The sequence below is a fragment of the Narcine bancroftii genome, chromosome 1 (genome assembly GCF_036971445.1).
Source record: "Narcine bancroftii isolate sNarBan1 chromosome 1, sNarBan1.hap1, whole genome shotgun sequence".
Classification (NCBI taxonomy): domain Eukaryota; kingdom Metazoa; phylum Chordata; class Chondrichthyes; order Torpediniformes; family Narcinidae; genus Narcine; species Narcine bancroftii.
In genome coordinates, this window is record NC_091469.1 from 35,279,428 (window position 1) to 35,293,765 (window position 14,338).

Below are 14,338 nucleotides of genomic sequence, written 5' to 3' on the forward strand. Positions count from 1 at the left end.
AAGCTTGCCAGCTTGTCCTGTTCCAGTCCCAGCTGCTGTTGCTGGCTGTGACACTGTAGAACTTTTCTCTCTCTCATTTGTTTTCTCTCATTCATTCTCTCTCATTCATGTTCTCTCGTTCGTATTCTCTTTCTTTTGTTCTTTCTCTCTCTCATCAATTAGTGAAGTCTCCTGGGCACTCACGAATGCTCTTGCAAAGACTGTTGGCCCTGACATGTCTACCATGGGGCAGAGCTCCAGTATTTTAAACAAGATCTGTTTTAAAGTGTTTGTATGAGACCTACTCGAACAAACCTTTCCCAATTTATCTCCCAAAAACATAATCTGCCACAAAGGTACAGCTAGTCCACAGCAGGAAGGATACAAAACCATAGACCATTCTGCATCCAATTGCATTTTCATTTGTACCACAAATAATTTCCACAATTGGCATCATTAACTCCACAGAAAATATTATCAGTTCAAGAAAGTTGTTGCAGCAAAAATAAGACCACTTAAATTGTTTGTGGCTACACAGTCATCCTTTACATTGCTGGAAAGATATCAAATGACTAGGAATAGGTGGAGAATCTTGACCAACAGTGTGCCATTAAACTCCAACAAGATAAGGGAGGACTCCAACCCCCTCCTTTATTGGAAGACCCACTTCTGGTGTTTTTGTTATAAATAACACAGAATAAGAATTGACACAATAGAAAACCAAATGAGTTTTTACAACAATCCAGTAATTTTATGGTCTCCCTTGAAATGCCCAATTCTGCCCACTTCAGTGATATTTCATAAATGTCATGATGAAATTTGAAGGCCTAATCTTAGTACAGTCTAAATCTACTGGTGTGTAAACCACTCTTGTACTGTGATTGGCTACTGCTGGCTGGACACACCTCCCGAGACCGATCCTACCCATTACCCCTTTGCATGCTCCCCACGCTTCCTGCCATGATCATTCAATGAGGTTGGTTGCTGCTCCAGTCTATAGTCAATAAAGGCCTATCAGTTTCATGATCTCAGTCTTTTGTGGTAAATGATGGTGCGTCAATGCTCTTACTTTTGCTTAACAACTTTGTTTAGGTCAGACCATTTGTCGTGGTGCTCATGATCCCAATTGTGGAAAGACAGAGTCTCTCACTTGTACTGCAAAGGTAACTGATGGTTTACATGGCTGACTTGACATTTCCCATTGATTATGTAGCTTGTTGAGGTGAGGGATTGAAATAGGCCTTCAGGCATTCATGCAAATGCACCACTTGCTGTATTCCACTCCCAATATATTGAAGCTAATGGAACTAAACCAGATTATGGTAAATTGTTTCTGAATGAGTAATCTAGAAGCCTAATCCAATCAGTTCAGAGATGTGCCTTCAAATTTCACCATAGGAATCACGAAATGTCACCACAATGTAATTGCTCATTTTAAAGATTGTTTAAAAACTCATTTGGTTTTCTATTGTCTCTCAAAGGAGGAAATCAACCATACTTATTCTCCTTACCCCAGATATGCTTGACAACAAATGTTAGCCTGCATCCTAATAAAAACACACAAGAAAAAAAAATCAATATTATCCACTTAATACTTCAAATCAAAAACAAATGATCATCTCCTTTTAAAATTCAGGATTGGGTATGAAGTACAAAATTGAGAGAAACCCAACACACGTGTGACCATGTCCACGTATAAATATGAATCTTCATAAGAAGAAAGAACAGAATTGAAAGAAAAATGTCAATCCCTTTGATAAAATAGACCAAAATCCGTGCTATCAATACACAAGGCAGAAATGATCGATGAAGTGCCATAATGAAAGCTCCTGGGCAGGGTGGTTCTTGCTGTTAATCAAAACATGAGGAATAAATATGATATAAATGATCAGTTCAATGTAACTGTTCATAACAGAATATTTGTTATTTTCTTTTTTCTTTTTTAGGGGTGTGGGATGGGAGGTGGGAAGTTGGTGGGGTGGGATGATTATATACCACATGTATAATTTTTGAAACAATTTCTAGAATTGAATGTAATGCAACTATTATTGTGGTTTAAACATTTATACATGAAATATATAAAAAAAATTGTTTTCAAGGAGAAATGTTGAAAATCTTAAGAATTTTCTCTTTTCTAGCCAGATGAATGGTTGATTCCTATAAACACGAGCTCTTCTGCCGAATCAAAATTTTTACCATCCTTTCATCCTTCTACCATAGATGTTAAGTCAGCGGAGTATCATGGAAAATCATGTTGCAACATGACAGGGTAATAACAATAACAGCTCAGTACTCTGCAGTGACGTCTTTGAAGGATGTTAAGGATGAAAAACAATGCTGGCTGGTCTTTTTTTTAAATTATTTTTCTTCATTATTTTTGTCTTCCCTGTCATGGCCTTTTTGCCCTAAACTGTCTCATATTCATTGTAAGAGGATTGGGATTTTTGCCTGAACTATCATGTTGATGTCATCTGAAGGATGTGTCTTTGCATAACTAAGTGCAAATATATTTGCCTGCTGAGTTCAGATGACAATTTGAAAACTAGCATTCATGCTCAATTAAACCTAAAATATATGTGTTGATATGAAAGGTTTGAAATTTGACATAAACTCTATCCATAGCATTTTATTCTTCGACAGACATGAACATTCATTGCCAATTACAAACAGCCCAGTATTTTCCAAATTTCCTCTCTACTCTGATAAGAGGAAAAGGAAAACTAGGTTTGCAAAGTAGCTTTGCAGTGGCTGCCATTTCCAATGCAGTAAGTGTGACAAAGGTGGATTGTGGGTGTTTTTTGTTTCCCTCATCCAACCGGCTCTCATCTTAAAGAGCTGATTCGTTGGATGTGTGTGATCTTCACATAGGGGTGGGAAATATTGTCTAGTTCACAGATGATATTGGAAAGAAAGGAACAGAGATGTGCTCATGGACTGAAGTGAATTATGGAGGGAAACGGATTGATAACAGATGCTTTTACAAGTTGCAAGCTAATGGGGAACCAAACTGCTCCTATGTCTCTGTGTATCCAGCTGGAAAATGCCTCCCTTCAGTTTTCCAAATCAACACAGTATCAATAATGGAGCTCTGGAGCCTCATGAAAAGCTTTAATTTGCCACCTCCACTTTAGAACTCAACCTTCCTCTATTTAAAATTGACGTGGACTAGTGACAGGTTACCCATTATAACATAACTAACACCTTTCATTCTCAAACTGCCAATCATTTCACACCATTCCTGAAGATCTAGGATATCCCATGATGGAAAACCATGTGATTCTGTCTGTACTGGCATTTAAAATGTCACCTTTATTCTTAAAGCAGTGTGTTCCTTTCAAACATTTCAGTCTTACTGTGTGCCACAATAACTGCGAATTATTATCATGGATTTTTTTTTTTCTTTTTTGAGTGGGAGTGCAATCTAACGTTCAGCTTTCACCAGAAGACATGGCACTTCATTTGAATAGGCTGCAACATTCTATTAACAAATTACTCGTTCATTCTATTCCAGTTATATTTATCACAGCAACAGGGTGGTCTTTTTTATGTCAAGATATTCCAGTCAATTTATATAATCAGATGATGGTTAGAATGGTGATCTATTATTCATGTCATGTTCAGGTAATTGTAGCATAATGTTGAAAGCTGATGTTTTGAAATCTGTCAAGGTTCACACGGAGAATATATGCAGCTAATTTTGCATGCATTTCTGTGAAATAAAAGTAAATTAAATATTCACTTTCAATTATGCAGCAGGCTATGTACCTTGTGTGGAGTTTGGAGTTTTACTGACATCTTTCTAGTCCTTGGTGTATGACATACTCCCATTTTTCAGTTCATTTCATTTGAGCGGGACTGACCCTTTAAGAGAACAGATTTAACAAACTGCCTGCAGGATTTGAAGTGACCAGTTGCTCAGCACCCACTACAATTGTGTTGGAGCCACCTACCACGAGCATTGATGCGGTCTACGTGGGATCTGCAAAGGAATAATGGTTGGAGGACAGGAGGAAGAGCCAGCCAGACCAAACCACGTCATCCTCCATTACAAAGTGCAACAACTGCGGAGTGACCATGCAGCGAGAAAGGAAATGTGTTCAGCTTTCAGCCAGCAATGTTGAGCCTGCTGTGAGTGGAACCATTCCAAAAGATGAGATCCAGACAGCAGATCAATACTAGGCCCACACCTAGAAGGACGATTGACCAACTAGATCCTGAACAGGATGAAAGCAATACAGAAGAAACATATTTTGTTCATGGGGTGATATTGTGGATCACAGAGGACTCAATGGAGACACAGATTAGGGGAAACAATGGAAAGGCAGTGAAAATGAAGATCGACACAGGAGTTAAGTGCAATGTCATATCAGAGAAGACATTCAGTCAACTAAGAAAAGGGGAACAGATCAAGCCATGCATCAAGTCAAGAAGCATACGGGGGCAGCAAGATCAAAACTATTGACAAGGTGAGGCTGCATCGCTCCCTACAAGGACAGTTACATTTACAGATGTTCTTTATTGTCCATGAGGATGTTCTGCCTCTGCTAGGCCTAAGTGCATGTATGGACCTGGGACTCATTTCATTTAGTAGAGATGTTCACCAAGTATGTCCCTCTAAAGACGATTTGTCGCAGAAAATTTTCTCAGAATACAATGATCTCAACCTAGAAGTAAGACCTGTGTTACATCCAGCGCATCGCAAAGGACAAAGTCAAGGCCGAGCTGGACAGAATGCAGGAATTGGGTGTAATTACTCTGGTTTCAGAGCCGAGCAAATGGGCGTCCTCCATGGTATCCGCCAACAAGAGGGATGGGCAAGGAATCCGGATATGCATTAACCCATGGGACATCAACACAACCCTGAAGAGACCGCGCCATCTGACGTGCACCATGGCAGAGATTGCTGCATAAGTGGCTGGCGCAACCATATTCTCAATCCTGGATATCATGAGCTCCTTTTTGGCAGATCGTGCTCAACCACAAATCATCATTACTGACCACACTCACTTGTTTCAGTCGGTATAGATTTCTGCAGATGCCTTTTGGTGTTAATCTGGCCAGTGAAGTGTTCCAGAGATGCATGGAACAGATTTTTGCCGGGTACTCCTATACCATCATAGTCAATGACATACTCGTGGTGGCAAGAACGTAGAGGAACACGTTGCCAATTTAAAGAAAATGCTCAACCGTTCCAGATAGGTGAACCTAAGGCTCAACCCCCTCAACTGCAGGTTCCAGCTTCGTTGGTCGTGCTCCAGTGAAGGCCTGAAAGCGGACTCCTTTTAAATGAAGGCAATCTGCGAGATGCCAGTTCTGGAGGACATTGCAGCCCTACAGAGGTTTCTCAGTATGGTTAACTATCTGGGCAAGTTTATCCTGAACTTGTGAACTCACAACTCCATTGCGAAAGCTTATGTATAAGAGTGGATTTGGCACGAGTAGCAACAGCATGCTTTCAACACTTTAAAGAAGCACATGTCATGCCTACCAATGTTGTTGTGTTATGACATCTGAAAGCCAGTAATGCTGACCTTTGACCCCTCACAGTATGGTCTTGGTGTGGCATTGTTGCAAGATGGAATACCAGTGACTTATGCTTTGAGGTCACTCACTGATAAATCAAAAAAAGAATTGTTGGCAGTAGTTTTTGCCTGTTCCAAGTTTAGTGATGAGCCAGTGACCATAGAGTCTGATCACCAAACCCTGGTCACAATGTTGAAGAAATCCATACATGCAGCACCAGCGAGATTGCAGAGGATGATGCTCAGGCTTCAGAAATACAATATCACCCTGATATACAAGTGCAGAAAAGAGATCACTTAGCCAACACACTGTTTCGTGCCCCCATAGACTCCACTGTCCAACAGCTTGAGAAGGACGACAATTTTGACGTAATGACAGTCACTCATATATCCTTGCCTCATGGGTAGAAACTAAGGAGACACTACTTTACAGATCCTTGGCACTTTCATCAAGGGTGGTTGGCCAAACAAGCAGCGCCGTCTGGCACCAGCAGTGCACCCCTACTTCCCGTTCTGTGACGAGCTGCTCATCAAGGAAGGGATCATAATGAAAGGCCAGGGAGCTGTGATTCCTAACTCATTGCAGAAGACATATGTCAGAATCCTGCACAGAGGGCATCCAGGTGCAGAGATATAGTCTGTTGGCCTGCGATAACTGAGAACATCGACCAAGAGCTGCAAGCTTGCTTGGAGTGCAACAGCACTAAGCCACACCAGCAGAAGGAACATTTACAGCTTCATCCAGATCCAGACTTACCTTGGTCAACTATGGCTACTGACATTTTCGAGTGGCAATGACAGCAATACCTAGTATTAGTTGATTCATCTTCGGGGTGATACAAAATAGACCTGTTACGTGATGCTACTTCCACAACAGTCATCACCAAGTTGAAAAGGCACTTCTCAGTCCATGGAGCACCACACACCCTGTTAATGGCAGACAGTTTACGAGCCAAAAATTTAAGGACTTTGCACCAGAGTGGGACTTTATTCATGTCACCAGTATCCCAGAATATCCACAGTCTAATGGGTTGGCTGAGAGAGCTGTAAGAAGTGTAGAACAGTTCATGGTAAAATCCTACAGGGAGAAAATGGATGCATTCCTCAATCTGATTAACAGGAACATCCCTTGTGACACGTGCTTGGGTCTCCAGAACAGAAATTGATGTCGAGACAGACGTGCACAACCTTACCTGTGCCAAGGAAGTTTCTGGAGCCTCATATTAGAAATCCACAGGAGATCAAGACCAAATTGTTGAGCAAAAGACTGTCGCAGAAGGAGAGCTACGACAAAGCAAACTGACCACCAAAGCCTTTGACAGAGGGACAAGTTATCAGGATGCAAACTCTGCAGGGCGATGACCGGACTGGCATGGTAGAAGAAAGCCATAGGAGCCGAGGTCATACCTGGTCCAATCAGAAGGGAAAGCGATGACACATCCTGTAAGGGAGCCGGTCCCAGTTCAATGCAATCCTGATGAGACTGTACCAGAACATAATATATTCAAACACTGTTAAAGTTTAAGTGAGATAAATGTAGATAAATCTAGTTAAGTTTAGATAAGTAGTTAAATTAGATTAAGTGTTCTATAATTGTTGATTAAATAATTTAAAATATTATTTTAAATATAACACTGTTCTGGGCTAATTTTTATCACTGCTGTCATGTACATAACAGGTGCGAAATATGCAGACATACAACCAGACATAACACACATACAGATAAACAATACATATGCAGGAGAAATATTTTTATAAATACAAATAAATAAATAAATATTGTTTCATGAATATGAGAGACTTGGATGGTTCGTGTGAGCAGTTCCTTTGGTCGTTCACCATTCTCACTGCCCGTGGGAAGACGCTGTTCCTCAGACTGATGGTGCTGGCTCTGATCCTCCTGTATATCTTTCCAGATGGGAGCAGCTGAAAGATGCTAAGTGGAGGGTGGAAGGGATACTCAATGATTTTGTGTGCCATTTTCAGGCAACAATCCTGGTAGATTACTTCGATGGGGAGAGAGGGAGATGCTAGTGATCCTCTCTGGCACTTTTTTGATCCTGTGGATTGACCTCCAATCAATTTCTCTGCAGCAGCCATATCACTCTGTAAAGCAGGCAGACAGGCGATCTCAATAGAGCACCTGTATAAGGTTGATATGACGGTGGTTGGTAGCTTGCCCACTTCAGTCTTCTCAGGATGTGCATTCGCTGTTGCACCTTCCTGTCAAATGAGATGTTAAGTGTCCATGATATGTCACTAGTTAAATGAACTCCAAAGAACTTGGTGCTCTCCACTCTCTCTAACACAGAGTCATTACTGGTCTTCCTGAAGTCCACAATCATACCCTTCGTTTTATTCAAATTGAGACTCAGATTGCTACTCTCACATCATATCACAAGATTTTCTATCTCTTTGAGGTGCGACTCATTGTGGCTTATGAGGCCAGCTACCATTGTGTCATCTGCAAACTTGATAACAATTTTGGAGCTGGATCTGGCAACTCAGTCATGAACAGGAGTAGACTGAGCACACAAACCTGAGGTGCGCGAGTATTCAGCGTTACGGTGCTCGATATTCTGTTACCATCCCAGATAGACTGTGGTCTTATTGTTAGAAAGTCCAAAATCCCATTGCAAACAGGAATGTTGAGTCCACACAAGGACAGCTTCTCCACCATTTTCTGGGGAATTATAGTATAAAATGTTGATCTGAAGTCGATGAACAGCAGCCTGGGCATTGTAATGTGCGTTGAAAGAACCAAAGACTTGTTGATCCAAACCAATGCTTTTATTAACTAAAAGACTGGAGCATATCACAAGTAGGTCGACCAGTCCAGAATGACCTGGTCTGGCTAGGAGCAACCCTTTAAGACCTGCCAGTAGGTGTGGCTACACTCTCAGCCAATCACAGTCATCCTACACTACCATCTGTACATACATATATATGCACATTGGTGATAGAATCTGTACTATCACAGGCGTATGAGGCATAATATTCCAGGTGGGTCAGGACCGAGTGAAGAGACAAGACTATAGCATCATCTGTGGAATGGTTTCTTTTATAGGTGAATTTAAATGGGTCCAGCATCTCTGGGTGGTGTGCTTTGATGTGTTCCATCACCAAGGCCTCGAGGCCTTTAATAATGGTGCCATAGTAGTGTGGTCATTGAGGCCTGTTCTTTTCGCCCTCGGGTACTGGGATGATGGTGGCTGCTTTGAACCCTATGAGAATGATTGACTGCTGCAGTGTAGAGTTGAAGATGTCCATGAACACTGCCTTCAATTGGTTTGCACAGTCTGACCACATATGTTGTATGGTCCCACCACCTTGTGTGGGTTCACCTTGTACAGAGTTTTCCTCATCTCGGTCATGGCTATGCAGATGGCCTGTTCATCAGGCGGGGACATAGAGCTTTCATTGGCATCATTCTGTTCTTCTTATCAAATCATGTCTAGAAGGTGTTCATAAGTGAAGTGTCATTGTCCTTAACTCACAAGGTTGACTTGTGATCTGTTGTTGTCTTGTTCCCTTGCCACATGCCCCTCATGTCGCCGGTATGGCATAGCTGTCTGTGGACCTTTTGTGTATTCCCTTGCTTTGCCTTCTGGATTGCTGGGAGAGTTCAGCTCTGCTTGATCTTAGTGCAATCCTATCCCCTGTCCTGAAGGCAGCATTATGAGCTCTGAGAAGAGTCCAGATCTCTACATTCAACTATGGTTTCTGTTTAGTTCTGGTTGTGAAGCATTTTATCTCAGTGACCTCCTCAGAGCACTTGCTGAGATTCAGAGTTTTACTGACAACAACCTTCAACTTCCTTTAATAAAAATTCTGTTTGCCCAGATCAGCATTATTTCTGAAGAGGGAAGCAGAGTTAATGGGGAAAAATTCACTTGGAAATGCTTGTAGTTGCAAAACATGGTATTTCACCCTTGGAGCCGTCAGCAAACTCTGGTCTCCTGTGCAGCTGTGGAAAACCATGACGTAGCGTGGACTCTACCAGCTGTTCACCAGTTGTGCTTTGACTCCACTATGTGGAGATCAGGTGCCAGGGCAGATTGATGATCTCCAACCACATAGAATGGGGAACCTGCCCATTACATCTGTGCCAGGTTTGGTGACACAGAACACTCATTGCCTGAATGGAGAGAAAAAGCTGTAGTGGAAAAGGTTTGTAGTAGGGCCTAGAAATTCAGCACCAGTAAAAGGCTGTAAAGGTAAAGATTCCATTACTGTTGCATAGTACTACATTTTAGATTGTAATACACATGAAATTCTTTAACTTTGTCTACTGAAAGTTGCCACTTTTTCAAGTGCCCTCACAGAAATTAAGCCCCATCAAGGAACAAACTCACAAACCCTGGATTATAAGACCAGCACTCTCATCACTGAGCTATCAGAGCTCTGCGAAGATGAAAACCATTTTAATGCTTAACAAAGCAATTGTGCACACAAATTTTGCTGTGCTGTGATGCATAACACAGGTGATTTTTTTTTTGTGTTCATTAACATTTTTTTTCCATCTAAGTGATGTCAATTGTAGTGTAATGTCAAAAATAAGTCATCAGCAAGATTTTCAACTCTTTTGGCTTGAAAATCAACAGATGCTGCTCTGTGACAAGCAACTACTACTGACACTGAAATCTTGAAAACATAATTAATTCAAGGACCAATCACGCTAATCCTGCACTCAGGGCCAGCCTCGCTACTTGACACTCCTTACACTTGGCTGTGTCCAAAACTGACTTTCCATGTTCATTTGTCTGAGCTTAGCTTCACAGATGACATGAAGTAAAGGTGGGGAAGATCTATAAAAGATGTCTTCTAGGCACCAAGAGAGACCACCTTCCAATAAATTAACTTTGTCCTAGAGATGACTGCAGTCGAGTGGAGACAGTCACTCACCTCTTTTCTGAATGCAGATTTGCTAAGCATGTGTGGAGAAGAATGCAAGGGTCCTTGTCATAGTTCATCCCCAGCATGATAAAAGACTCTTTGATCTACAGGCTGTTGCCAGGATCACACATAGGATCAGAGATTCAGAACTGCTGGAAGGCAACCAACCTGGTGATGGATGCACTTTGGTTATCCCAAAACCAGTTGGCTTTTCAGCATAGAGGTTTCTTCAGCATCATTCTGTTCTTCTTATCAAATCATGTCTAGAAGGTGTTCACAAGTGAAGTGTCATTGTCCTTAACTCACAAGGTTGACTTGTGATCTGTTGTTGTCTTGTTCCCTTGCCACATGCCCCTCATGTCGCCAGTATGGCATAGCTGTCTGTGGACCTTTTGTGTATACCCTTGCTTTGCCTTCTGGATTGCTGGGAGAGTTCAGCTCTGCTTGATCTTAGTGCCAACTGGCACATTCTAGGCTGCAGGAGTACGTGCTGAGAGATGCACTGAGGGTTGGTGCAGCCAACGCGAAGGCACTGTGGGGAAGGACCACAGAACCCTGCCATTACTAGGCATGGAGGGGGTTGAGACCGAGAGGAAGTCCTTCAAACAACAGAGGCAGAAGAAGCACCAAGATAATGGCGTAAATCGAATTGAATGTAAGTGACGGGAATGTATGGATATGAAAGTCAGGGTGGGAACCAATTCTGTAAGGTTTTCCTTTTGTTAATAATTTAATGAGAATAAAGTGTATTTTCGTTAAAATGAAACAAACAGATATGTCATTCAGCACCCAATATTTCACCAACCCAGGATTCATTGGAAACCAAGCTCTTGTCTACACTTCTCAAAAGAAGATAATCTCTGAAGTTCTACTGTCCTAGGGTAAGCTTTACTCACATCTGCATCCTCTGGAAACCTCAAGTGCATGCTCAGACACAGCTCCTACAATGGAAGCAAAGTTCACTTTAATTTTAATCCGCCTACCTTTGTGGTCATTCTAGATACGTCAGCTGATAAAGACCACAAAACATAATTGCCGGATCATCACTGCAACTCTCCATTAGATGATGTCTGTAGACATTTCCATCACTCCATTGAAATGGTAGACCAACCCTGACTTTTTTAAAGAGGTGATTAAGAGGATTTATGAGGACAGAGTGGTGGATGTTGTCTACATAGATATAACAAGGCTTTTGGTAAGGTCTTGCATGGTAGAATAATTCAAAATGTTAGATTGTAGCAGCCTGAAGCCCACTCCACAGGCCAACACAGGAAATAACTGTCGAACACCGAGATCGAGCAAGCACAGGCCATAATAATAGCAGGTGAAGCAACTAATTGCAGTCAGCAGATCACAGGGTGTCCAATCCGGACCTGCGGATCTGAGGACGCCATTCGGCAGCAGCTCTGCTCAAGCCACGCCCCAGTGGGGAAGCGGCTGGATGCCTATACAAGGCAGTGCTGCATCTCAATAAACTCAGTGTCGACTGAACTCCCTTCGAGTCAGAGTCTTCTTTCTTGTTATAACCTTGATCTATAAGCACGCCATACCTTGAGCTATAACCATAGCAACCTGCTACAAGATCATTTAGATTTAAAGTTGGCTTGACAGAAAATACTCAGAGATTGGCAGGAGGGGTTGTTTTTCATATTGGATCAGAATCAGAATTTTACTATCATGAACAAGTTATGAAATTCGGTGTTTTGTGACATTATAATTAAAAAAATAAAAATAATAGTGCATGAAAAGTAAGGCAGTGTCTATGGTTCATTAATTATTCAGGAAGCTGATAGCAGCAGGGAAGAAGCTGTCCTTGTGCCATTGAGTGCTCCTGTACCTTTTTCCCCAATGGTAGCAGTTATTGGAGGCCTGTGAATAAGGATTGGTCTTGAGTCTATTGTTGTTTGTCATTTATATTCATGATTTAGATGACAATACTTGTAGGATGATTAGTAAGTTTGTGGATGACACCAAAATTGTTGGTGTGTTGGGAAATGAGGAAGGCTATCATGGATTACAAGATCTAGGTTAACTGGGGAAGTGCACCAAGGAATAGCAAGTGACAATTTCCATCATCGCTGGGTAACGTAACATAAACTTATATCCCTTGCCCTCTTATCCTTATTTCATAATTCTTGCTAAATAATTTTCAAATTCTTCATAAATTGACGAAACGCTGAAAAAAAATTCCTTCATCACTGAAATAACTTACTTAAAGAATCCATTTTCCTTGGTCCAACAGCATCTTGTCCAGCCAAAAGGCTGATGAAACTTGGTGCTGTTCTAGCATTTCAACTCTCCAATGGGCCCTGGTCATCACTCCAGGTCCAAAATTCTCTGGATCAAAGGCATCTCTTCATATTTAAGAACAACACCTTCATCCGCTCCAGCAAGAGTAATTCTTTTCTTCAAAGGCAATTTAAAGGTAAATGGACTATTCTTATATTCTTCCTTCATATCTTAATCTTTGTTTACTTTATTTAAACAATCATTTTCTTGTATTTTCCTGTGAGTGTTTGGATCCCATGTCCTGTGTCACATCGGTACTCCTCAATATTTGATATAATCCAGCAGCGTCCTTTTGTCTTCATCAGTAAACCAGAGAACTCACACCTTGCACTCATGAATCACAAGGACTGCCATAGTGAAGGAAGCCTCATTCATCTGTAGCTTTGGTGTTCCACATCTGTACTTAAAGGCTATCAGAGGACCTCTCAAATGTATGACAATATGGTGGCAGCTGTGATAAATTCAACTTGAACTGTCAACATCAACTGCAGACATCAAAACCTGTTTACGTTACACAAGCTGGTCACATACACAACTATAATTCAGTGCAGTTGAATTTTATGATCCTTTCACTCCTTCTAAATTAGTGTTATGGAGATGAGATAAACAAAGATCTTTTACTCCCAATAAATTCTGAGGCAAAGATCTCAGACTGTTTTTAAGTTCTTTCTTTTCCATTTTTTTGTTTCTTCAAAGTAATCCACGTCAGATAATATGATTTCTATTAACTTTTAAAAGTTTTAATGATCTTAATTGACACCATTTTTCTTCTTTTCATTGTTATTTAATTGTAAAAATGTTCACATAATATTTGACTGGAAGAAAACCTAGAAATGTAGCTTAACCATCTGTCATAATGCTTCCTGTTGTTTCTTGGGTTGGGGCTTATTTTGCTCCACAGCTAAATTCCATGCCCATATGATCACAATTCACTGCACAAGGACTTATCCTTCCAGCAAATTTTCATATACTAACAGTAAATTTGAACTGTACGTTAGCAGTGAGCATAGATTCTAACCCATTGTTTCATTATTTCAGGTGTTTCCTACCATTTTTATTTATTTTATATAATTTTTTTTCCAGATTTTCCAATATTTGTTCTCTGGATCTCTGTGTTTGGTTGTATTTCTATGAGCTATGATGAGGGCTTCACTCTTATTATCATCTCAAATTCTTTATGATCATGTTAATAAACAAAATTTTAAAAATTGCCCTGCTGATATTTACCTCTCTCTGATCAATGAACAGTAACGAATGAGGGAAACCCAAACTTCAGACCTTAATTCGGTGAAATGGCTCAACCCTGAATCCCTGTACCGTCTGTGTGGCCTTTGCATATTCTCACTGTAAATGGCTGGCCTTCTGCCAGATTCATTGATTTTACCCCACACCCTAAAGATCTGCTGATTGATAGGTTAATGAGCTGTTGTGAATTATTCCCGAAACCCTCTGGGATCAGTTGAAGACTACCATACTGCAATCCACTGAAGAGGTACTGGGCTTCTCCTCCAGGAAAAACAAGGACTGGTTTGACGAAAACAGCCAGGAAATCCAGGAGCTGCTGGCAAAGAAGCGAGCTGCCCACCAGGCTCACCTTACAAAGCCGTCCTGCCCAGAGAAGAAACAAGCCTTCCGTTGCGCATGCAGCCATC